Source organism: Cynocephalus volans, chromosome 6 (assembly GCF_027409185.1).
Source record: "Cynocephalus volans isolate mCynVol1 chromosome 6, mCynVol1.pri, whole genome shotgun sequence".
NCBI lineage: Eukaryota > Metazoa > Chordata > Mammalia > Dermoptera > Cynocephalidae > Cynocephalus > Cynocephalus volans.
Window position 1 is genome coordinate 82,997,945 of NC_084465.1, and position 26,052 is coordinate 83,023,996.

At 37.8% G+C, this 26,052-nt stretch overlaps 1 protein-coding gene across 2 annotated transcripts in view; it reads right to left on the bottom strand.

Annotated features, from left to right (window-relative positions):
- The window catches only part of TMEM196 (transmembrane protein 196), a 47,090-nt gene that overhangs the window by 10,234 nt on the left and 10,804 nt on the right, over positions 1-26,052 (bottom strand). The window lies entirely within an intron of this gene.

Sequence of the window (26,052 nt, forward strand, 5' to 3'; positions counted from 1 at the left end):
GCGTATTGATTTTGGTTTTGTTTTGTTTTGTTTAAATTTGTTTATTATTACTATTATTTTTTACGTTCAAAGATGTTATAGAGCAGCAGGAAGGGGTAGGGAAATGGAAGAGGAGGTGGGGAGTGGCCTGTTTGTGGAGGGCAGAGAGGCATCCCTGAGGCCTGTGGGCTCCCCACACCCTGGCTCAGGAGCCTGGAGGGTTTCTGGTGGTAGCTTTGTTGTCACTGGGCTGGATGCAGATGTCAGGAGAGCATGGCTGAGACCCTTGTCCCATCTCCCTGGCTTGGAAACCTGGGGCTTCCAGCAGCATCTTGGTTGTCATTGGGCTGCATACAGACATGAGGGAGTGTGGCTGAGGCCCTCAGGCTCCCCTCACCCCAGCTTGGGAGCCTGGGGTGCTCTGTGGAGGCTCTGTCATCACTGAGCTGGATGCAGATGTTGGGGGTGGGTGCGTGGCTGAGGCCCTTGTATCCTCTCCACCCCAGCTAGGGAGCCCAGGGGCTTCCAGTGGCGGCTCAGTTGTTGCTGGGCTGGATGCGGACATGGGGGGAGGGGCATGGCTGAAGCCTTCAGGCTCCCCTCACCCTGGCTCAAGAGCCCGGGGTGCTTCCAGCTCTTTTAGGTTTTATAGGTGTTCTTTGATGGTGTTAGACCTTTACTGGCTAATATCAGAATTTTGTCTCTGATCTGTGAGTGTTTTGTGTTTTTTTTTTTCACTTCTGTGTTGGATTATTAGCTACCCCCACCACTTAAACTCTGAACTAGAACTCATTTGTTGTCTTTTGCTTACTCCTAAAGTGGGGAAACTTCCTGTGGGGACCAACATTTGAGCCCTGTGGTTGAGCTAAATCGATGCTTTGCTGCTGATTCCCTGGGGAAGGATTTTTGTGCCGCTCAGGTTTTAATTGTTGACTTTTTAAGTACTTCTGGGTCTTGTGAGGTCCAATACACCTGGGTTGTGTGGAAACTCTGGTCTAGGCCTGAGTCTCTTCAGAGAACTGCACCCCCTGCAGTTCTATATCCCTGACCAGTCTACACTGAGTGGGCCTGTGCTGATTGAAGAGTAGATCAGCTGTCCATGCTGTGCCCCAGTGCTCGCCTGGTGGGCCAGTGTCCCCCACCCTCTTCACTCTAAACACCTCCCATGGGGCCAGCCATGCACTTGTCCCTTGTGATGACTCACTGACCTCTTTGTGACTCCTTTTTACAGTTATCTATGACCCCTCACTCCTATGTGGGTCCATGGGAAACCCTGTCAGTGGTCTTGCAGGCCTGGGGACCAACAAGGCCTTCCTCTTCCTTGTAGTCTCTAAGCAACTTCACACAAAGGGCACAGCTGTGGCTTTTGCTAGCTCTTGCTCTGTGTGCTAACCAGGACCAGCCTTGAAATGGCCGGGGCTCAGAACGGTCAGAGCAGTCCTTTCTCTCCTCACACTTCTCCCACCTTCATGAGCTCCATAGGTCTCTCCTCCTCTTCCCCTGAGCTCTAGTAACCCAAGTTTGACAGTGGTTGCTTTCTTAATAGTTGTGAATTGGTCGATGGTGGGAGAGAGTGACGCTGGGGACCGTCTATTCTGCCATCTCAAAAATCCAGATAATTTTGAATACTTAATAATTAAACGCTTCTGTATTATTAAAGATGCCTGAACTTGATCTTTTTAAGGAATATGACCAGATCTTGTATACCCAGCAAGTCACCCTGTAGATATTTTGGAGGTAGGTGTCTGGCTAGTTCACACTGATTTTCCCTTCTGTGGGTGTTAGCTGAGATCCTTGGAGACTATGTTTCTAACATCTGCATTTTTGCTATGAACACTGTCCCAAGGCCTGGTTATCCAGTTCCTTCTTGAATTTTAATAGAAACTACAGTATCAGATTCAGATGCTGATTTGTTTCCCTAAAGTCTGGGAAACAAATGTGGCAAGTGTCTTCTATGGTGGTGGATTTATAGCAATGCAGGAGTCTCACATGGCAGAAAATGGCAGAGAAGAGCTGTGTGTTGATTTTGTATCCTGCCACTGTACAAAATTCACTTATTAGTTTTAGTAATTTCTTGGTATAGTCTTTAGTGTTTTCTATGCACAGATCATGTCATATGCATATAGGGATAATTTGACTTCTTTCCTACTTAGATGCCTTTTAATGCTTTCTCTTGCCTTATTGAACAGGCTAGAACTTCTAGTGCTATGCTGAATAAGAGTGGGGAAAGTGGGCATCCTTTTTCTTGTTCAAGAAATTAAAGAAAAAGCCTCCGATTTTTGTCCATTCGGTGTATTAGCTGTGGGTTTGACATATATGACCTTTATTGTGTTGATGTACCTTCCTTCTACACCTAATTTGCTGAGTAATAAACACAGCATGCTACTGGCATAAAAATAGACAAATTGACGATTGGACTAGAATAGAGAGCCCCAAAATAAACCCATGCATTTATGGCCTACTGATATTCCACAAGGTGCCAAAAATATACAGTGGGGAAAGGACAGCCTCTTTAACAAATGGTGCTGGGGAAACTGGATATCCACATGCAGAAGACTAAAACTAGACCTCTATCTCTCACCATATGCAAAAATCAACTCAAAATGGATAAAAGACCTAAATTTAAGACCCTAAACTGTAAACTACTGGAAGAAAATATAGGGAATGGGAGTGGGCACAGACATCTAAAGCAAAAATTGCACAAATGGGAATACATAAAACTGAAAAGCTTCTGCACAGCAAGGGACACTATCAACAAAGTGAAGAGACAAACTACAGAATGGGAGAAAGTATTTGCAAACTACACGTCAGACAAGGCGCAATATCCACAATATATAAGGAATTCAAACAACTCAACAGCAAAAAAATAAATAACCCAATTAAGAAATAGGCAAAGGACCTGAACAGACATTTTTCAAAAGACATACAATGACCAACAGAAACATGAAAAAGTACTCGACGTTATGAATCATCATGGAAATGCAAATTAAAACCACAATAAGATATCAACTCACCCCAGTTAGAATGGCTGTTATCAACAAGACAGAAAATAACAATTGATGGCAAGTGCAGAAACAAAGGAATCCTCCTACAATGCTGGTGGGAGTGTAAATAGGTACAGCCATCATTGAAAACAGTATGCAGTTTCCTCAGTGAACTAAAAATATATCTACCCTATGACCCAGCTATCCCATTACTGGGTATATACTCAAAGGAAATGAAATCAGTATATCAAAAAGACACCTGTACTCACATGTGTATCTCAGCATTATTCACAATAGCCAAGAGATGGAATCAACCTAAATACCCATCAAAGGATGAATGGATTAAAAAACTGTAGTATGTATACACAATGGAATACTACTCAGTTATTAAAAAAAAAGACACCCTATTATCTGCAGCAACATGGATACAACTGGAAATCATCATGTTAAGTGAAGTAAGTCAGGCTTAAAAAGACAATAATACATGATATCTCTCATATATGGAATCTAAAAAGATTAAAACAAAAAGCCAGGCACAGAAAAATAGATGCCACGTGTTCTCACTCATAACTGGGAACTAAGAAAGGAAGAAAGAGATAGAAAAAAATGATAATAATTAGTCGAACTTTCAGAAGAAGAGGACAGAACTTGGTTACTACTAGAGGCGGGAAACGGGGAAGGGGTTGGGGGATAGTTAGAGTTTAATAGACACAAAATGACTGGACAGGAAAAATAAGTTCTGTGGATGAACAGTTGAATTAGGCATGCATAATTAACATAATTTACTCCCTGTTATCAAGTGGCTAGACGAGAGAAGATCAAATGTCCTCATCACAAAGAAATGATTAAGTTTTGTAATGATGAATATGCTAATTACCCTGATTTTATCATCAGACATTGTATACATGTATTGAAATATAACTCTGTACCCCACAATTATCTATAATCAATATGTTTCAATAAAAAAACTAAAATAAACAAATTAATGGGGAAAGGATCAGAATTATTTGTTTAACAAAGGAAATTAGGTTAGTTTGTTAGACTTCCCTAACATCATACACCAAAATTAACACAAAACAGTTCGATTATTTAAATATATAAAAATTTATAGAAGCATTAGGCTTCAGTCTGAATGGGATATACAATTTTAAATGAAAAAAATATTATTTTATTTCTTAGAAGATGGGCTGTTTAAATCCAGAGAGTGTTATTTGATTTGCCATTGCTATGAAGCAATACAAACACAGCAATCCAAGGTAGGTCATCAAGTGCTACACTATGAAAAGAAACTAGTTAGTCTTCCAAGTGGAATTCATTTAATTCCAATTTATATTAAATTCCATAGGTAGCTAGGGTTGTGACTCAGATGAAATGGAGTTATTATGGAAATAGCATCCTATATTTTGAGTGGATTTTCTTTATGTCCTTGGAGATTTCCACTTTTGTTTAGGATGTAGAAAGATGAAAAAATGCCATTCCTGCCCTAACAATAAGAAAAAGTGGATAAACTACACAATTACTAGAATCCATTAGAGAGCTGAGGTTCCAAGACAATTAAATAACCTCAATTCAAAGAGGGACAAACCCCTTCAAGCAAAGTCTGGAAAGTCTGATATAAACTGAGTCACCGTCACAGAACATGGGAGGAAGAGACACTGGTCCTCATTCAAGTGGGTGTGGGGGTGGATGTGGGGTGGAGGGGATGCAAAGTCCTGCTTTTTCCTTAGATCTTCTCTTGTATAAAGCAAAGCCTTAAGCCCGTGGTGGAGATAGCAAATCTTGTCATTTCCAGGGCATATGCAAATATAGATTGCTACTATACCTGGAGGAATAGCAGAAGAAAATAATCTTTACACAGGGAGAAGCAGGAATACATCTTGGGCCTAGCATCCTATGCCTGTGCTATATGGGGGTCACCAACCACTGGAGAAGAGGCAGGAGCCTCCTACTCAGGACAAAGCACAGATGAAAGGCAGAGTTTGGTTGTAACAGGGAGATGGGTGCAGAATACCAAGAAAGTCCCACCCCTGAGACCAGGTGCACAAGACCCACCTAAGCTGAGACTGGTCTAGAACAATAATGAACCTTCTCCTTCAGCCCACCTGCCCTTCACCAAGAGCCTAGCAGGTGGGAGTAAAAAGCAACAGCAGGTCCACCAGTGAGGAAGAGGCAAGAGCATGGGAGGAGCCCCCCTCTGTGGTGGAGTTGAGCAGGGACTCAAGCTGAGGATGGGGCACTAACACCGAACAAAACTTCCCAGCACCTCAGCTCCTACCCAGAGCACAAGGCAACCACAGCCCATCACGAGAGGAATTGGAAGTCTGTGGTGCACCAAAGATAATCAGAGCAGCAACATAATTTAATTCTTCACATAAGAAGGAAATGGCTGTGATTACCTCGGTTGGAGGAGTGATGTCAAACTGATGAAGGGGCTAGACTTTCCATTGAATACCTTGAGTTTAATTTATGTTTGAGCCATATGTAGGTGTCACCTATTTAAGAAGTAAAATAGTCGCTAATTTGCTCAAGGCAAAATTATTATGTAAGTTTTAGGAAAAAATAGCTCATCAAGAATCATCCTTACTAGTGAATGACTCATAGTTCCAAGCTCCCTGTGGGCATTTAAAAAATACTAATAAAAACTCCCCAATCGGTACATTCTTAAAATATATATTTGGAAAGTGGGAGGGGGGAGGGAGAGGGCGGAAGCCCATATTTTGGGGGTCAAAGAACTCTGCTAGGGTTTCTTCAGTCACAACACTAAGATCATTGCCTTGCATGCCTACACACAAGGCTGGTTTTGCATATTGAACTGAATTGAACTGAATTCAGAATCTACTAGGGTCAGAATTTTAGGCACAAACCCAGAAGTATTATAGAGTAGTTAACAAGAATTGAGTACAGTTCTTAAATAAAATGAAGCCTATCGTGGAGAATTGAGTTTGAAGGCTAGGTGTTTTTTTTATTTTTTATTTTTTTTCAGATGAATATAAGGAAACATAGACTACTACATATTAAAGTAGATGCAGCTTCACTTTCAATGACCACTGCATTTCAGCTTTATTTAGAAAGGCTTTTGTAGTTCCATGCATTCATAATAGTAGCTGAAATAAAGTTTTTAGTTTTCAAAGCTTTTTGATAGTCTCTTGACCCTCTAGAAAAACATGGGTTGAAAAAGGGAATTTTTCTTTATGATGGGCAAGTTAATGAAGAAAATAAAGTATGGACTGAAAAAAACAAAACAAAACAAAACAAAAAACCCAGTTTCAAACCTCATGCAAACCTCCATATGCAAAAATAGAATTCAATGTGTTATTTAATTTGTAATTACTGGCATTGTTAGGATTATGGATAGTCTATTTGTTATATCCAGTCTTGCCATGGCTCCTCTGAAAAAGCTGTGCTATTGACATAAAATTTCTAGATGACATAATGGAAATTCAAACTAAATGAGTAAATTAGTAGATGAATGGATGAGTATATGTACAGTATACAGGAAAGAGTCAAAAATTAATCAATTTTAGCCAATTCTAAGACACATAACTGGATGCAATTAATCTTTTCACTGACTAAAATCCAGTTATCCAGTTAAATTTTTTTTTTTTTTTTTTTTTTTTTTTGGAAAAGCTCATTATTAGTCAGGTTAGATTAATTCTCTACTCAACAGCAGCATTTAAAAATAATTTTGGGGTGTTGACCTTTTAATTATTGTTGTTATAGCTTTGTGGGTTTTGACGTTTCCTTCTCAATCCTCAGATGCTCTTGAGATGTCAATATGAGTAGACTTTTCTACACAAAAGTCATTGAAAAAGCTATTAACCTGGTGCTAAGTAATGATAGCAAGAAAATTCTCATTTAAAAGTTGCAGTAAATTGAATGCCTCCTCCCCAACTCATTGAAGCTAGTCTTTACTGTAACTGTTGAGCGTGAGGAATCCTATTATGATAATTGAAACGTAGGGCCTTGAAAAGATGATTAAGTTGATGGTTTAATGGTGGTCATGGGCATGGTTCTGAGGGCTTTAAAAGTAGAGCACATGAGAAGTTCTCTCTCATTGCTCTACCATTCTGTCATGTGAGACTTCTGTGTCACCATTACCACCAAGAAGGCTTTCATCAGATGTGTTTCCTGGACTTTGGACTTCCCAGCCTCTGAAACTGTAAGCAATAAATATCGTTTCTTCATACATTACCCAGTACCAGGTACTTTGTTATAAGCAACAGAAAAGGACCAATGCAGAGGTGAAAAGCAATTTCCCAAACTAGAACAAGTCATGTTCTTAATTACGTGAGAAAGAAAATGGTAAAATGATTAGGAAAATTTTTCTGTGAATATATGTTCCAGTAATTGATTAACTTTCTCTTGGAGCACCTGGTTTGGCTTCAGAATAGACACAGAATAGCTATTCCCCTTTGCTGAAACTAGAAATTAGGCAGGGTCTCAGCCTTCTCATCTGAATGCTACTTCCTCCTGTTGGCTGGTACACTGTTCTGAGTGATTGTAGTTCAATCCTATCTTTGTTGCCCCCTTAGCCTTGATGCACACACTATCTGAAAATGCCATTGAGAAATTTGTTTCTGGAAGAAATCCAGACATTTTTCATTCAGTCAAGGTCAAATAATTTAAAAACAATAAAAAGATATCCTAAAAAGCTTTAGAACATTAAAATATCAGAATACATTTTTTTTAAATATAAAAAGGGTCATTGCTTTGCTACTTTGCGGTTCTTGTAAGCAATCAGGTATATATTTGGCAAACTGTCCTTGTGTAAAAGCACAAGTTCTAAGCAAAGGAAGGGTGTACCTCACTTTGTGATTATACGCTATGGCCCTCCCCCTGAAGGGCTCTGACTAAAGCTAGGCTATTGCTATCTTTGTTGTGTATCTTTTCTGGGGAAAAAGAGAATACTATCACAGGGGAAATGGGGTCCCATAAGAATAAGTTCATCAGATCTTAGGGCTTATGTCACATTAATAATTATCTCAGGTTTATGTACCCTGCTTGATGTCATCTGTAAGATCTCATTCAAAGTGAGGAGAATCTCTCTCCATTTGAAGACATATGTTTTATACAACAATCCTGTCTGAATTTGCATTGCTTTAATTTCAAGCAACAAGATTTTACGCTTTTGGGATTTAGGCAGCATACAAAAGCTGTCTGTGCTACCTGCCTTTTTCTTGAGAATCTGTGTTGGGTTCTTTTAACAATTGGACCTACTTTAGCCCAAATGCCCTGAGATAGAAAGCACTGACAAGAATTTTTGAAAGAATGACTTTTGTAGACCCATTTTATTGGAATGAGATGAGGTTACTTGTTACAAGTGAAGCTTCATGTAATGAACCTGAAGGGAGCAGTAAAGGATGGCTAATATTAGACCCCAAACACTCCCTGAATTTGTATGATGAACCAAGGTTCTTCTCCTTCTGAAAGATTTAAATGCTCATAGAGAACATTTATCTCTCCATTCTTAGGTGTTAAGACACTCTAGCAGGACTAAGTGTCTTGTTTATACTGACCTTCAAGCACAGGGAGAGGAAGTTAATGTTGCTTTCTCTAGATCCTATTGTCGCCATTTTATCCCTTTGCAGAGCAAGTTTTATGTGATTTATCTTTGACAAACTCATTTCCCACATCAGAGAACTGGTGGTACAGTTGGGCTTTTAAACTATTTTAAGTTTTATTTGTTTCTGTTTCCCGTGATGATGAATAATTTCTGGGGATCAGAACACCTAGATTGAAGGGAAAGTGGGGCTATCAATATTCCACATAGCGCCTGTAAGGAAAGGGGGAATTGCTTCTTCAAGGAACATTAACAAAAATGAAAGTTTTCTTACCCAACTTTTTCTCTCCCTGTCTGTCTCTGTCTCCCTCTCTCTTTTTAAAGGGGCCTGAAGCAGTTGATTAGAGGCTTGTGAAATAACACAGGGAAGAATTGTACTTTCACTCTGTGGCTCAGCATTACAGTTCATATTACTTAGCCATGCTCTCTCTGTTTACTAAAATTTTATAATGCATATTTTGGATCAGGTATGAAATTATGATTTTCTTTCTGAGTACATTTATTCCAGAGCCCATCAATATGCATAATTGGACTATGAAAACTAAGGGATTGGAAAAAGTAAACTAGAATGAAGTGTTCCCAAATTCCACGGGAAACCAATGAATTGCCAAGCACTATTTATAATTCATCTAAAATTTCCTGAGGGGGAAGTGTTTCTTTTTTCCACATACCTTTTTTGTTAACTTCAAACTGGGTTTAAAGGACAGTAAACATATATTTCATCTTTCCAGTACCTAGTTCAATTTGATTGCCAGAGAGCCCTAAAACCTTGACAAGGTAAAGAGGAAGACTTGTAAATCAAATCTCAAAAGGGGACACTGGAGAATTATAAAATTGGAAAGTGTTAATAAATTTCTCATTGCCTTAAAATATCTAAAATAAGATCTTACAACAACATGAATCAGCCTGTTAAAACTAGCAGATTCTGGGAAATGAATCTGGAGAGTGAGGTTTTTAAGGACTACATTCTGGAAGGAATCATTGGAATTGAAGTACAATAACAATCTAGATGATTTATGAACTTAAGCTAACAAAGGACCCAGGGAAGATGCTGAGTTTCTGAATTGTTTAAGAAGAAGTCTGCATTGGTGGTTTCTGAGTCCCACTGATTTACGTTATTAATGCGATAGCTTTCAGTTTTCTGTGGATAAAGAGAATCATCATGGAATAATTTTGAACCCTTTTTCCAGTCTTTCACTGGCTCATTTATTCATTACTCAGCAATTTTATCAGGCTAGTGCAGTTGCATAGAGGACTTAACACGTGTATGTCTTTGTGATATTATAAGATGATACTACATTGAATCAAAAATAACTTATACTTTCAACTGAGCCAGACAATAGGTGCTGGCTCTTAAAGAAGCAAAAAGATTAAGCCTGACAGCTTTTCCATTTCCTGGAGTTAAGGTGTGCTTTTACTGAAAAACTCACAAAAGTTGCAGGAAGAAATGAAAATGTGGCAAACAAATAACTCGGGAGCATCAAAAACATTTGGGTTATGGCTGTGAAGAAAACATTAAATACTGCAGTCACCATCAATATCCTTCAGCACAACCATTATCAGCCTTACCAAAAGAAAATGTACAAGATGTCTTAGCAGAGGGAAATTACCCTCATCATCCAGTGCCTTTATTTAGATTCCTGTTATAGGACCCCAGATGGAAAGGTTTCTCAAGTATTTCATTAGAATATATTCTCACATTTCCATAGTTTACTTTTTTCAGAAGTTTGCAACACTTACCATCCAGATTCTTTCTCCCAATATTTCTGGGAAGACTGAAAAAACACTCTTTAACATTTCTGTTTTGTGGGTAGAGAAATTAAGATGCCCCCAAACCAAGTCAGTGGCAGAAGTTTAATGAGAACAGAAGCTTGAGATTCCCAAATCATTACTTACCGTGCCCTAAACTTCATTTCACATTAGCTCTAAGTATATCAGAAACACCTTAACAGAAAATACTCTTTTTAACAGATACATCATAAAATGTTCTTAGTGAAAAGTTTTTGAGGGAAATATCTCTGGTGGGAAGAGCAGTTATTTAAGTATGCTGATCGCCTTAGTTTTAACTTTACCCTTGAGGACTTTTTCTCTTCTTCCTCACAATCACTACCATACTTAGTCTCAGGCTTCCTGCTCTATCTCTTGCCCTGTTGTGGATAAAACCTAACATCAAATAAATCCCTTTCCACTTATTCCTTAATACAACTGAAATAAGCTTGTATTTTCAAAGGAACATGGCTAGAAAATGAAGGGGTATAAGAGAAAAATTAACAACAAAAAAATTGCAAGATGTCTCCTTCCTGGTGCATAATTCATCTAATATGCAGGCCCTGTTCCATTCTCCATCCTGTCTGAGGGACCCAGTACTGAGGGTCCTGAGAGGATATTGAACCTTAGGAAACAAAGAGCCAGAGGGCATTTCCGTGGTCTTTTGCTCTCAATTGAAATCATCCTTTGGCATATTCTGGGGGTTACTTTTATAAAAATGATGATTCTTTTGCACTTTGTTCTGATTATCTATCTATCTAATCAAATAACTCAGAAGATCTGTATTTTATTTATTTTGAAGTGCTGAGGCTATAAAAATACCTGTTTGTGAGGTTACATGATTGCTGAAAGATAAGCTATACAGAACAGATATGTTTTGTTTTGCAAGATGTGCATATTCATAGATTATAGCTAGTACTACCAAAATGATATTTTCAGCTTATCTGGGAAATGGTAGCATTTTAAAATGTTGCATATTATTTCTGAATTTAAATGTTAAATCCAAGAACAATGGAAAGGAGTCACATGGAAGGAAATTTCAACTCATTATCAGGAAAATGTGCTAATGAACAGACTTGCCCTCAAAGTAGCTTGGACTTTCTTATAATATAAAAGAGGTTCCTTTAATAGAAAATATATGGGGAGTGAGTAAATGACCACCTCTCAATAGTGCAGGGTTGGTACAATTATGACAAGGGATCGAAGTAGAATCCTGTGAAATATATTGACATTCTGGTTCATAGTCATTTACCATATGGCTAGATGCTCAATTTTCAAAGAATTGGACTTCAGTGACATACATGTGGCACTGTATAATCTATCTCTGATGAGCTATATGTTGTTCTGAGCATAAATTAGTCATGCTGATATATAAATGTATTGAGGTATTGGTTAATTGAGGCTTCTGAATATAAAATACAAGATAATAGTTTTCTGTAACTGAAGAAACAGCCACAGTATTTTCCCTTTGTTTTTATTTAAGGTTAATAACAGATGACTCTTTGATTCCTGTTGTAGAAAATTATAATTGCCTCCACATGCAGACTTTATATGTTAGGCCACTTTCTGAAAACATTAATTGATTCATATTCTTTATAACACTGTGTGAGTTAGGAGGGCTAAATGGTGGCCGATTGCTTTGCCCAGAACCTCAGCAAGAAGGAACTACAGTACTGTCTAATCCAGATTTAGAACGTAGAGGATTTCTTCATTCCTGTCATCTCACCGTGGTTCTCTTGGAACTAGAGAAATCACAGAACATCCCTATCACAACTGGCAAAGTTTGTTGGTTCAGTGATTTTATCTCAATGTTCATTGCAGTTATGTTTCTTTTTTCTTTCTGTATTAGAGGAACCTCCTGGGACAGAGATTGGCATAAGTTCTAAGTTTTATCTTTTGATAGGAAAATGTTTTGGTAGTGTGTTAATAGAAACCAAAGACAGCTTGCTATTTAATGAAGATCAGATCTTGGGTGGTTATGATGCAATGGGAGAGGATGTAATAAATTTGGGTCTTTGGCATGATAAGGGAGCTTTCCCCCTTAAAGGCTACTGGAGTCTAGTCTCTGAAGAAGTATTTTCCTACCACTTGGTGGCAGTAACTACCAATTAATTTACAGGGTTGTTTTCCAATTTACAACTAAAATTATTGGTCTTTACCTCTAGCTGGGAGTGATTTTTTTAAAAAGGGTTTCTCCTTTGAATTAATTGATATTTTTTATGTAGCACATTTATTTCCACTGGTTTCCCTCATGTATATTTATTGTTTATATTGTTATTATTATTGTCTTGGACTTCACTTGGCCGTGTCCTCAGTCTCTCCTGAGTTAAGATCCTTAGATTTCCATTTATAATAAAGATCACGTATAATGATCATGTAGCCTTATAGCTTTAGAGGAGTTCATTGTGTATCTGACCAAACTAGGGTGATGACAGAGCTTGGAAAGAATGAGAGCTTATCAAGCCAGAATTGGAAGAGAACTTACAATCATTCAGTGTTAATGAATGGGTTTACAATAATCAAGCATGTGGTCTCAATCCACAAAACTGGTCCATTTTATAGAAGAAGAAACAGGTTCAGAGCAGTTTATACTTGGACGATGTGTGTTGCTAAGAAAGGGCAGAAGCATGATTCAAATCCAGAACTATCTGATTCAAAGCATGGACACTCTCCACTGTCTCACGCTACCTCCGAGGGAAGATGTGGTTAAGAAGACTTCTAGTTTTCAAGCTCAAAAAGGAATAACAAAATTCTAAGGATACTCAATTCTTTGATATAGAGCTAAGTAGAAGAAATGAGTTTATGGTGATAAGGAATCCATTTTGTTTAGATTTAAAGGCGGATGAAAAGTTGAATAGTCTCCTAAAACGACCTAAGGCAAAAATCTTTTTTAGGAGGTACAGGTAGCATTTGTCTTAAGTAACTATATGGAAGTATCTGAAAGCAGAATACTAAAGAATTACTAAAGTTTAGTTCTTAAAATTATATTTTCTTAGAATATGTTGGGCCGTAATGAAATGCTTATAAGACTATTTTCAATTTAGCAAAACAACAGACTTGTCAATGACTTGACAATAGTTTTTACAGTTTAGAATCAATTTCTTCCATTCACACAGACAGAATTTTTTATCTCCAAGTAACTGATTGTTAGCAAGTTCTTTCTTGTATGACGTCTGAAGACATTATCCCTGTAGTGTCTACCCATTGTCCATATTTTAAGACAAGTACACCATTCACCCTATGTCTTCTCTAGGACAAATACGACTTGTTCTCTCAGCTATTTTCATGATCACTGTCTTCTGAATGTTCTGTTATCTCTCTTTCTCTCTTTTTAAGACTGCAACAATTCCCCATTTCCCTAAAAGTGTAGATTTTAAATGTTCTCACCACAAAAACAAAGAATGCAAGCTGATGGATATGTTAATTAGCTTGATTTAAACATTCCATAATGTAAGCATAGATGAAAATATTACATTGTACCCCCCAAATATATACAATGATTATTTGCAAACTGAAACTTAAATTTAAAAAGAAAAGTATTAGTGATGGAATTGCCTGGAAAGCAAATCAAGAATTGTCAGACCTGCTTATGTTGGTCAAGAGAATATTTCTTTCTAGCAAATTTACAGATAATTGATGTCTCTAATCATCATTATGTCTGGTCCATTTCCTCCTCATAGATATTTGTGTCTCTGGGGAACTTCTTAGCACATATCAGCCTTAATCTGGTGGAAAGTTGCTGTGTTGTTGTAGAGTTTTCTAAGCAGTGGCCCCCTGTTGTTCTTTGTCTACTTCAGTTCATTTTCTACTCCTAAACAGGACAACTGAGATTAAAATATATGAGCTCTACAATTGTTCAGAAGTCTATAAACAAACGCCATCCATTATTCAATTCCTTTCCTTTACAGGAAGCTCTGTATTTTATAGAACTCAATAAAAATAACATCATCCCCTCAGAAATAGAGTGAATCTTGTATAATTATACCAAAAAAAAAAAAAAACACTTCAAAAATCTCAAAAGGAGAAACGATCATGTATTATATCTTTTTAAACATTTATTTTGAAGGTTACAATTTTCCAACTCTCATTTCCTTGATCTGTGTTTTGTTTCTAAAGGTGTCTGGGAGGAGTAATTGTAATACTTGGACCAAGTTAAGAGGATTGGTTAAAATGGAATAAAATTCAAAGTTTTTTCTTGATTTCTGGGGGAAAAAAAAAGGGGGGATTGTCTGATTAAAAGAAAAGGATATAATGGTTATATATGTATTAGTGCAGAACTAAGAAAAAACAGATTGAGGAGGAAACACAAATATTGGAAGAGAGCCCTATCCCTTGACAAGACAGATAGCATGATGGTTGTGCATCAGCAAGCAGAATGAGATGATAGGTGGCAGAGAGGTATCTGCGCTGGCTTTTTGTGTTGAGCTGCTAGCTTCTGAAGCATTAGAGAAGCCTTACTTATGCTCCATCACACCTTTCACTCTGGGCAAAGTTTCACTGAAAAATGCTGTCCACAAAGGTCTGGAATATAGAACCAACACTGCTCTTTAGAACCAGGGCTTAAAAGAAATGGATGGGACATAGCACTACGGTTAGGAGTACAGACTTTGGAGTCAGGCAGACATGGGCTTTAGATCTGGCTGTGCCACATACTACTGAGACCTACAGCAGCTGCTTAAACTCTGAATCTCAACTTCTCCATCGGTAAAATGGAAATACTACTGCAAGTATGCCAATATCATACAGTGCTGTTAAAAGGATTAATAAAATAACGCTTAAGATGTTTGTGGTATATTTCTAATGTCCAATGAACCATAAATAAATGGAGGTATTAATAATAATTCTTAAAACTTTATAGCATTTTGAGCAACTGATGGGTACAGACCTGTGTCTAAAGTCTGGAGAGAATTGTAAGAAATATTTTATACATTTTTGGGTTTTTTTTTTTTTATTCACAAAATTTCACTGTAATGGTTAATTCTAGGTGTCAACTTGATTAGATTTAAGAACACTGAGAACCGGGTAAAGCTATCTTTTTAGGTGTGGCCATGAGGGTGTTTCCAGAAGAGATTATCATGTGCGTCTGAGTGGACTGGGTGGGGTAGATCCACCCTCAATGTGGGCAGAAACCATCCAGTTCACTGGGGGTTCAGAAAGAATGAAAAGGGAGGAAAAGGTGAATTGCTCTATCTGCTGGAGTTGGGATGCACTTTGCTGTCCTTTCTGTGGACATTAGAACTTGAGACTCTCCAGCTTTTGGGTTCCAGGACTCACACCAGCAGCACCAATGGCTTCCCTGTTTCTGAGGCTTTCACACTTGGACTGAGCCATGTTACTGGAATCCAGCTTGCAGACGGCCTATCATGGGACTCCTCAGCCTTCACCATTGCATGAGCCAATTCCCCTGATAAAATCCCTCTTGTATATTTACATACATATCCTATTGGTTCTGCCCCTCTGGAGAACCCTGACTAATACACTCAATTTATGCCAAAACTGCGGGTACGTTTGCTTCTGAATGCTCATGTTCCCATCTCCATGGAGGTGGGTTTTCCTCCATCACATCAATATGCACTCTGGGACCTGAGCATCATTATTCTCTCCAACCTCTGGCCTTCATATGTCGAGCTGCAATTAACAAGATTTCAAGGCTTGTACATGGACCGCGTTCTAGAAAATAATTATGAAACATATTCATTTCTATTGATTCCAGGGAAGTCTTCTAAGTGTTGACAATAATACTTGCCTCTGAATGTGATATTTTAAAGCAAAATGTCATGTTTAAAGTGGGTCATGCTCCGAGAGACCAGAGAATAATGCAGGATGTTGGTCATCAGGAAAGTGTCATCTATTTTTAGCTCAGCCTACAATCATTTTGCAATTCGGCGTGCACACAGCCAGATGCACAGCGGCCAATGAATGCAATCCAGCAGGGATACTGTCAGCTTCAGACTCACAGTCCTGTTTCCACTCATCAGTTTTCTATGTCTGGCACTCTTACTACTGTTCCGTCAAAACTCAGAGGCACTATTAATTTTTCCCACCTCTTTCCATGTCATTTCCATCAAATTAGTAACTTTGTGTCATTAACTCTACATCTTCAATGAACCTCTTATTTCATTCAGGGCCTTACCAGCCCTCACCTGGGTTATCTAAGAGCTTTTGAGAGAGTCTCCTTGCCTCTTGTTTCTCAAATATCACTCTAAATTCATTCCAAGGCTTATTTTTAGCATCTCATTCCTGTGTTCAATTTTTTTTCAACGGCTTTCACAACTTTTTTGACTGACGTCAGGAATCAGATTGTTCTAACACAATTTATTAACTGGTCTCCTGTTGATCTTCTAAAGCCAAAGTGGTCTTAAATAATCCCATACACTCTCAGTTTATCGTCTTTGCTCATTCCACTTCTCTACTTGGAAAGTTTTATTTTTTTCTTATCCATTCTCCTGGGCCTATCTCAAATTCTCTGATCAGTCAAGAGCCCATCTTTTCTTCTGAATCCTCTTCGTATCTTTTCATGGGCCTTATTACATTTTGACTAATATCGTAGTTATTTACACGTTTATTGTCTCCATCACTAGACCTTAAGCTTTTTGAGGAGGAGACTATTTTTTATTCATCTTTCTAACTACCACCAGCACAGAATCCCACTCAGGATACTTAGCATGGTTCCCAGCTATAAGAAGGCACTTATTAAAATGTTGGAATGGAAGTGTAAGGTCCTTAGTTACAGTACTGAACAATCAGTAGGGTTGCAGCAACTATTTGTTGAATAAATAAAGTCATTATTTCTGTATTAGGGTACTTCAAAAAATTCATGGAGATATTCATATTATCTTTCCATTCTATTTTTCCACTAACTTTTTGAAGTAATTCACTCGCATTGCTATTTCAAAGATGATCAATGAATGACACCCTATTGACCACTCCCTTGTTGTTGAAACACTGTCCCCTCTGGCCTCCATGACACTCTTCTGACTGCCCTCCTACGTTTCTTCCCCTCACTCTTCAGTCTCTGTTGTTGGATTCTTTTTCCCTACTCACATTTAAGCTGGTATTCCTGGAGTTAAGGTTCTCTCCTTCTCACTCTGTGCTCTTTGTGGCTTCCGCTATTACTTCTCTCTCAACAACTTTTCACATCAACGTGTTGAGTACCAACCTCTGTCTGAACTCAGAAACAGAATTCTAACTGTTCTTTCCACAACGATGTCCTCTCCACATTTCAAACTACACATTTTATCTTTTCTTTTATCTGCTTGATGGTATCCATTACTGTGTGTGGTGGCAGAAAGCTGCTGTTTTGCTGTTCAGAATTTATTTATCCATCTCCTGTCAAGTACACTTTATTTTTCTGCTGAGGAAACCTACTGTGCATCACTCTCAGCTATGTGCTTTTCATATCCCACAGCGCTATGAACCAGGTTTAATGAATTAGGATCTTCTATCCCTCTGATCACAGTGATTGCTTGAGAATTGATCACATGACACAAGTAAGGTCAATCAAAGGAAAAGAAAATTCATTATAAAAATTTTGTTTCATCAGCCAGGGATTCAGACTCTCGTTTCTACTGGAGTAGGTATGGTGATGATATGACCCCAGAACTGCGGGGAGCCACAGTGTGGGAAGTAAGAACAAAGCCAACTAGAATAATCGGCAATGTGATGCATTACAAAAACACTTCACACTCAGAGCGTTCTAATCACTGTCATCCTGCCTTTGAAAATATTTTCCTCCTCCAGTGTATTTCATTTCTGGAATTAGCATAAGCATCCCCTATGCTCTTATCCTTGACATCTGGGACTTTTCATTGACACCTCCTTCCTATTCTCATGTACCACATTCAGTGACCGCACAAGATTGTTCTTTTTGTCTCCATAATATATCTGCAATGTGTCTACTTCACCTCCATCACTGCAACTCTATTTCAGAACACTATCATCTCTCATCAGCATTGCAGTCAAAGCTTCCAAGTGATCCTTTCCATCCTTGTCTTCATCAAATCTAGTCTTCTCTGAACTCGTTACTTCCATGCTTAAAAATCTTTCAATGTCATCCTGTTGCCTGTAAGACAAGATCTGAAATCTTTACATGGCCTGTAAAATGTCTAATGATCTGCCTTCTCCTCCAGACTCAGCCTTCCCTGACCTTTCCTTTAACTTCTTGAAACTCATCAAATTTCTTCCCACCTCAAGGATTTGGTGTATGCTGTTTCCTTTGCCTGAAATATTTCTATTCTTCTTTAACTGGCTAACTCCTGTTCATGATTCAACTTTCTGCCTAAATATCACTTTTCCTTAAAAGACCTCTTTAACTTTCTGGACTGAGTTCCTTTCCATTTTAAGCTCTTATAGCACCCTCACTTTTTCCTGTGTACCCCTGGAATTAAATATTTATTTGTATAATTATTTGTTTACATTAGTCTCCCCTTCATAGACTATGAGTGTATTGAAGGCAGGGATATTAACTTTGTGTTCTTTATTTTATCCTCAGTACATAGCACAAGATCTAATGCATAACAGAAATGAATATTTCATGAATAAATGAATCAAAAAGGCACAGCTTGTCTAAATTAATTCATTTTCTTGCCCCTCCTCCAACCTGCCTTCATTTTTGTTTTCCTGATCTCAGTACACTCTCATTCTCTTTAACTCAGGCAGAAAGCCAGCCTTAATTTCCGATATCTTCCGACTATTTTTCATAGCCTACCTCCAATTAAGTGCTGACTCTGCCTCCATAAAATTTCTCACATGTGCCCTTTTTTATATTCATTTCCAATGGTGTTCCCTTCATTCTGACTCTTAATTTTAGTATTAAAGATGCATATAACCCTCATGGCTCTAATTGTTCACACTACTTCCTGGGAGATTATTCTTAAAATAAATTGACTTCAGTCATTCCTATCCTCAAAACCTTTAAAACATTTTTTGTACCTGTCCATTTGTAAAGAAGTACATACTTCAAATTCCATAGTATAGTGCTCAAGATCCTCACAGTCAGGACAATTTACTCTTCAGGCTCTTCTTTTTCCTGTGCATTCTGTGCTCTGAAACCAACATGCTCTTTGCCATTTCAACTTCTCATGGGCCATGCCTCCCCCATTCTGGAATGCCTTTCTCTCCTCATCTCTCGTTAAGCCCTCCCTATGATATTTTTCCAGACTTGCCCCCAGAGGCCCATCCCTCATGATGTCATCTGTCTTCCTCTTTACCTTTCTTGTTGTATCCACAGAATTTGCAGACACTTCATTCTGTATCAAACTATATTTATTTAGATTTATCAGGAGGTAATAGAGCTGAGTGATTAGGAGTGACTGCTCTGTAGTCAGGTTGGCTGGGTTTGAATCGTGGCTCTGCCATTTTTCAGCTGTCTGGCTTTGAGAAAGTTACTTAATTATTTTTCCACAGTTTCTTGTTTAACTAGATGCATACAAATACATACCTCTTAGGACTGCTGTAAATATTAAGCAAATTAGTAGGTATAAATCACTTAGAAGACTTCTAGTGCTCAATATCTGTTATTAATTGCAAGTATATTTCCCCCACCAACCATAAAGCCCTTGGATCCAGAGTCCAGTGTATTATCCATTTGCAAATTCTCAGCAATGTGTTTCATTCAATGTTAGTTCAATAATTATTTGTTAAATTGATTCATTGGGAAGCTCTAGGTTCCTGTATATCTTGAAGCTTTGTGTTACTAAGGCTACCTTGCTAAGATTAGTTCTGTTAAAGGAACAAATATTTAGGAAAGCAAAGAAAGAGGGTAAAAAGTCATCAAAATGTCACAAAAAAAAAAGAGGGAGAAATTGTGTGATAAAACATGTCAATAATATAAGTGCATCTCTGACTAGTAGATTACAGACAGGAATCTTGTACAAACAGGCTGAAAGCTTGCCGTAAATCAGGACCAGGGTTTGAAGTGCGTTATTACCAAGGTGCAGCTTTTGATGGCGTTGTTTTCTGTAGTCATGGACTAGGAGCTTGCCAACCCACTAGGCCATTGCCATGCACTATTGAGAAAAAAGTTCTGCACTTCAGAAGAGAAGCCCTGGGCTCCCATCTCTTCTTTCTTTGCCATTTACTTATATTGGGCAAATCAATTGATCCCACTGGGCTTCATCTTTAAAAAGCAGGAATTGGATTGGATGGAATTTTAAGTTCCCTCCTGCTCTGACATTCTCCGTTCATGAATCTAAGTGGCCCTACTTTTTCCCCACTCATTTTTAGCAGGTATTCCTCCGGTATCCACCATGACATAAATCAAAGCTTTCTGACACTGAACATAACACTTATAATGCAATGATATTCCCATTCTTTTTATAAGGATGAGAAGACTAATGTTACTATCACATAGTTATGGAATTAAAAGGAAAATTCATAGCTATGGGACATTGCAGTGTCAATGACTACTTTCTCCCTCCATGTGAAGTTTTTTTTTTTGGACATCAAGATTCAGTGTAAATATTAACTTTATTTGTTAGGCTTTCTTAAACTTCTCTATGTACTCCTACTCAGAACCTAACAAAACATATTGTATTAATGCCTGTTATAACATTGATGCACTGATTTTATGTTATGGTAATTATTCATTTTATATCTCTCATTCCAACATGTTTTGAACTCCTCCTACTCAGGTGCTAGTTTTTAAAAACATCTTTAAACCTTTTGAACTAACATAGGATATGGCACATATGAAAATATCAATGAATATTTGTTAATGAATGAATAAATAGATGAATGAATTTCAGGTTAGTGGGAGAAGTGGGAAAAAGTTTCTCCTTTCTCAAAACAGTTTTGGTACTTCCCAAATAATACTTAAAATACTTTTAATAAAAGGTCACACAAAGACTTTGATATCACCATAAAAAAATAAAGGTTGAAAGGCCTGTGTCATGGAAGCAGGTAACTTAGGTGTCTATTTTGGGAAATGCCATACTGTAACACTTGACTGTTTCTGGTATTTAAGCCAATTCTGCCTTCCCAGTTGAATGATAACTCAAATTGTCTTAAAGCCTTTTCTCATCTATAGCATATATCTCAGCAAAACAAAGCATAAAAATTTCCTGGCCAGCTAATCACTTATTTGGTCCAAAAATGTATCTAGACAAAAGATGTGCAATAGAAACCTAATGTAAGCCACAAATGTGAATCATGTATATAACTCCATTTTTAGTGGTCACATTAATAGAGAAAAAAGTTAGATTAATTTTAATAATGTGATTTATTTAACCCAATATAAAAAAGTATTATCATTTGCCAAATAATCAACATAAAAATAAAATCTTGAAATATTTTGTATTCTTTTTTCTATTCACAGTCTTTGAAATCTAGTGTGTATTTTATAATTACAACACATTTTACTTCAAACTAACCACATTTTAAAGTGCTTAATAATCACATGTGGCTAGTGGCTACTCTATTGAACTGTGCAAATCTAGATGATGCCCTATTCTAGTAAAGGCTACAAGTCAAGGAGAAACAAGTTTCCTCCCCGAAATCTTATCATCCAGCAGGTATAATGCTTTCCTAAATTAGCTAATTTTAGTTATGTGAGATCTCTAGAAGCAGTATGATCTCCACCTGCTTACCCGATAACCTATTGTGTAATGTCTCCCAAACTTGCATCTTTTACAACAGAGGATACTTTCCTCGTAATATTTGATAAGTCACTCACATCTCCGCCTAAAAGGCTATTTGGATGGCCTGACGACCTAAGATGGTTGATAATATACCTTAGCTAGAGCTGAAAAGAAATTAACAAAATCATGAATTAAAGGTACACTTCTTTCTCCAAAATAACTATTGCTTTGAGAAAATTGGCATATAATGGTGGGGAATATTGCTTATCTTTCATAATGACATTTTAATTTCTTAACTCAGTTCACCCTATCACTAGTAAGTACACACTGCTATATCCATGGTCAAAAAAAATTATGGAAAAGAGCACTTTAAAAAATATGGCACTATTAAAAGGTATTTATACTTATGAAATATTTTGATAATTTTTAAAATAGTGTTGGATGAAGTCATAATATGTATATGCATACTTATTCTTAGGCATTTCAGGCTAATAGTGTAGTGAATGTTTGTTTTTATTCTTATATATGTGAATTTAAAAAAGAAAAATAAAAACAATAAGTATTCATAGCTACAGGACTTAGATAGTTCCAGTCCAACTTCTTTGAATGTTCACAGCTTGATAAATGAGCATTGGAATTTGTTTTTAAGGCCTTTTTGAAGGCAACTCGCTCACTTACCCAAATTGATCAATAGCTCTTCTGGGTTTGAAAATATTAGCTAATTTCTAAAAATAAACTTTCATTTCCCAGTTAGTCTGGAAAGGCACAATGGAGAACTTGCCAAAATTTCTATAGAAAGCTGTTTCTTTGAAATTTCCAAATGGGTGGAAACCCCTGAGATCTGTTAAATTACTTATTATATTTCCATCATAGTTTAGCAGTGCCAATAATTTGGGATCGGTCCTGTTCATTTTCAGGCAGTAGTCAGATAACTGCATTTTACTTTTGGTTAAAAGCTTATTTTAAGGATACTTAATGTTTGAGGCATCTGTGGAAACAGTGTTGGAATAAGAATTAGGTGATTCAGACTGCTGTCTTTGTTCCACAGCTAGCCAGCTATACTAACTCTCTGGGTTTCAATTTATTTATCTGCAAAATGATGAATTTAGAATGAAATTAAGTCTCTATCCAATTTATATTGTGTAATTGAGTTATAATTCTCAGCCAACAGCAAGAGAATATATTTTAATAATGTTTTATTTGTTTTTTATTTTAAGTTTTTATTATTAGTATATGCATTCTTACAAATCGTGATGTTTCTTTATGCCCTGTGCCCGGCTTATCACTTCCCAACCCCATCCCTCTCTTCCCCCATCTCTAGTAACCTTAGGTTTGTTCTCCCCTTCTGAAAGTTCAACATATTGTTATGGTATTTTCCTTCCTTCCTTCCTTCCTTCCTTCCTTCCTTCCTTCCTTCCTTCCTTCCTTCCTTCCTTCCTTCCTTCCTTCCTTCCTCCCTCCCTCCCTCCCTCCCTCCCTCATTCCCTCCTTCCCTCCCTCATTCCCTCCCTCCCTCCCTACCCCCCTTCCTTCCTAGCAGCCAGTTATGAGTGAGAACATGTGGTATTTCTGTTTCTTTGTCTGAGGAGTCTGGAGAAAATTATGTTAAGTTAAAGATATTTTACATGAATCTCAAACCAGACTCCTATCCCCCTTTCCACCCAGCTATTGGCTGCTAGAATCTCAGACTAGCTAGTAATACAGAAGCCATCCAGAACTCCTCTCACCACTGGGTGTCACATGTGCCAAACTCTCTGCATCTTCACTCATACTCATTTTACTCTCTTTTTTTTACAATAGGCAAAGAAGAAATCTGTCAACAAAAAAACCTCCCACTTCAGCTCTAAATCCAGTTACCCTTCACCTACTCAAAGACTTTTGCTCTCTATGTATGAGGGTGCTTCAAAAAGTTTGTGGTAAAGGGGAATTAAAAGATCATATGAATTTTTCATGAAATGTTTGAAGACCCCTCTCCCTTTCTACTCCATTACTCACATCAGAATGCAAACGTGTTCCAAAATCTCCCTTAAAAAGAAAAAACCTTCCTTGATTCCAAATCCTTTTTCTTCTATTGCTCTGTCTGCACAGACCCCATCTCCCTTTACCACTAAGCTTCTACACTTGTCACTTCTATGTTCTTACTTCCCATTCTTTCTTCAGCCTGCTGGCTTACATTCACATTGCTTGACTTCAACTACTTTTGCTAAGTTAAACCATGACCACCACATTTCATATCTCATCTTACAACGAAAGTTTTTCTTTGGGCTTCGCTGACACCAACTCATCTGGTCCTCAGTGTATTTCTTGGGCCACCATATCTGTTCCTTTCTCTTTCTTACTTCTCATCACTATTCAGCCTTCAAATGTGATAGTAACTAAAGACTTTGTCTGGATGGTTTCAACCAGTCACATGGCTTTAAATGCCTTCTATTTACAGTGTACATCTACGTTTAGGTTTCCAGCACAGCCCTTTCTCCTGAACTCTAGACCCACCTCTCTAATAGTTCACAACATCTCTCCACTTTGATATCTCACAGGCACCTCTACCTTAACAGGTTACGAATAGATTCTTGAACTCTCACCACCCTACACCACACCACCACACACACACAACACACACAATTGTGAAAACTCTATCCTATCAGTTGCTTGATCTCAATCTGGGAGTCACTTTTAATATTATCCTCTGTAATGGCATATAAGCAACCACAAAGTCTTCTCAAATATGTACCTTAAATATCTGTACTTCCTCTATTTTTACCACTTCCACTCATCCTAGGAACCATTGTATCAGACATATCACACATACAGGAAATACTGTATCATCTTACTTTCCTGACTCCATATGTTTTCTAACCTGCAGCTCAGAATGAGCTTCTTTAAATGCAAGTATAATCTTGTCCCTTTCCTCCTTAAAAGCTTTCAATGGCTCCTCTTAAAATCAGGGGACATTCAAACTATTTAGCATAAGTATAAAGCTTCAAGTGATTTTTAACCCTTGTTTGCTTCTCCACCTCACCCAATGCCTTCTATCTCCTCGTCTTCACTTGCCGAACTCTGATCACCCTGGTCTTCATTGTCTCTGAAAAACACCAATCTTTTCCTCTCTCCGGAACTTTACCCATTCGATTCCCCTGCGTGGAATAATACTCTTCCCACTCTACATCCGAATAATGCTTCATCATCCTTCAGAACATATTGCTTCCTTAAAGATACTTTTCCTGAATCCCCCACTGTTAATACAATTCTTTTATATTGTCCACAAGCCTATTACTTTTCTTTTTTAATATGGCACAATTTGTAATTTTAATTTGTGCACTATTTATTTGTTGTCCATATTCCTTTTTAAAATAAGCCTCAGCAGATGAAGGGTTATTTTATTCACTGCTAGATCTCCAGGACCTAACTCAGAACATAGAATATGGTAGCTGTGGAATTGATATTTGTTGGCTAAATCTAATAGAAAAGCAGACTGAGGAGAGTGAGCAGCTGGCTCATGTGAATGAGGATGGGAGCCTGCCCTCCTGGCCTCCCACAGAGCTCTTCTTGTACACCACGCTGTCATGATTGCTCTTGACCATCCCAACCCAGTGTGGACCATGGAGCTGAGGCCAGTCAAGGGTCATTGCCACTGACCTCAACATCAACTTCATCCTGGGGGTCCCAGGCCCTGAGCTGTGCTACCTTACAATCCAGTTCCTTGAGCTTTCTCTGCCTTTATTAGATTTACAGATCCCTCAATGGCCTAGGCTTTTACCCTTTCCCAATTCTTCTGCATTTTTAGCATAGTACTCATCTTTAAAAGAAGCCACTTTTCCACTTTCCTATTTATATTCCTTGTTTTTCTTAGTCCATGGAAAATCCTGCTAATTATGCAGCATTCTTTTTTCCCTTAAGTTCAAACCAATTTCTTATTTTCTATCTCAAAATGAAGCACTGAAATAAAATAAGGCATCTGTTTTTTTTCACTCCAGAAAATTTCACAATCAGTTTAACTGAAAAAGGGTAACTGTACATCTTTACCAATAGAGCCATGACCTTTCAGGAATATAATCAACTGCACACTCACACACTCACATACACACACAAACCTCCCCCTCCCCCCAAAAAACCAGGAGGATAAAATGTACAATAGATATGTTGATGTGATAAGCTGTCTTCCATTAGCATCAGTCCATCTTAGTGG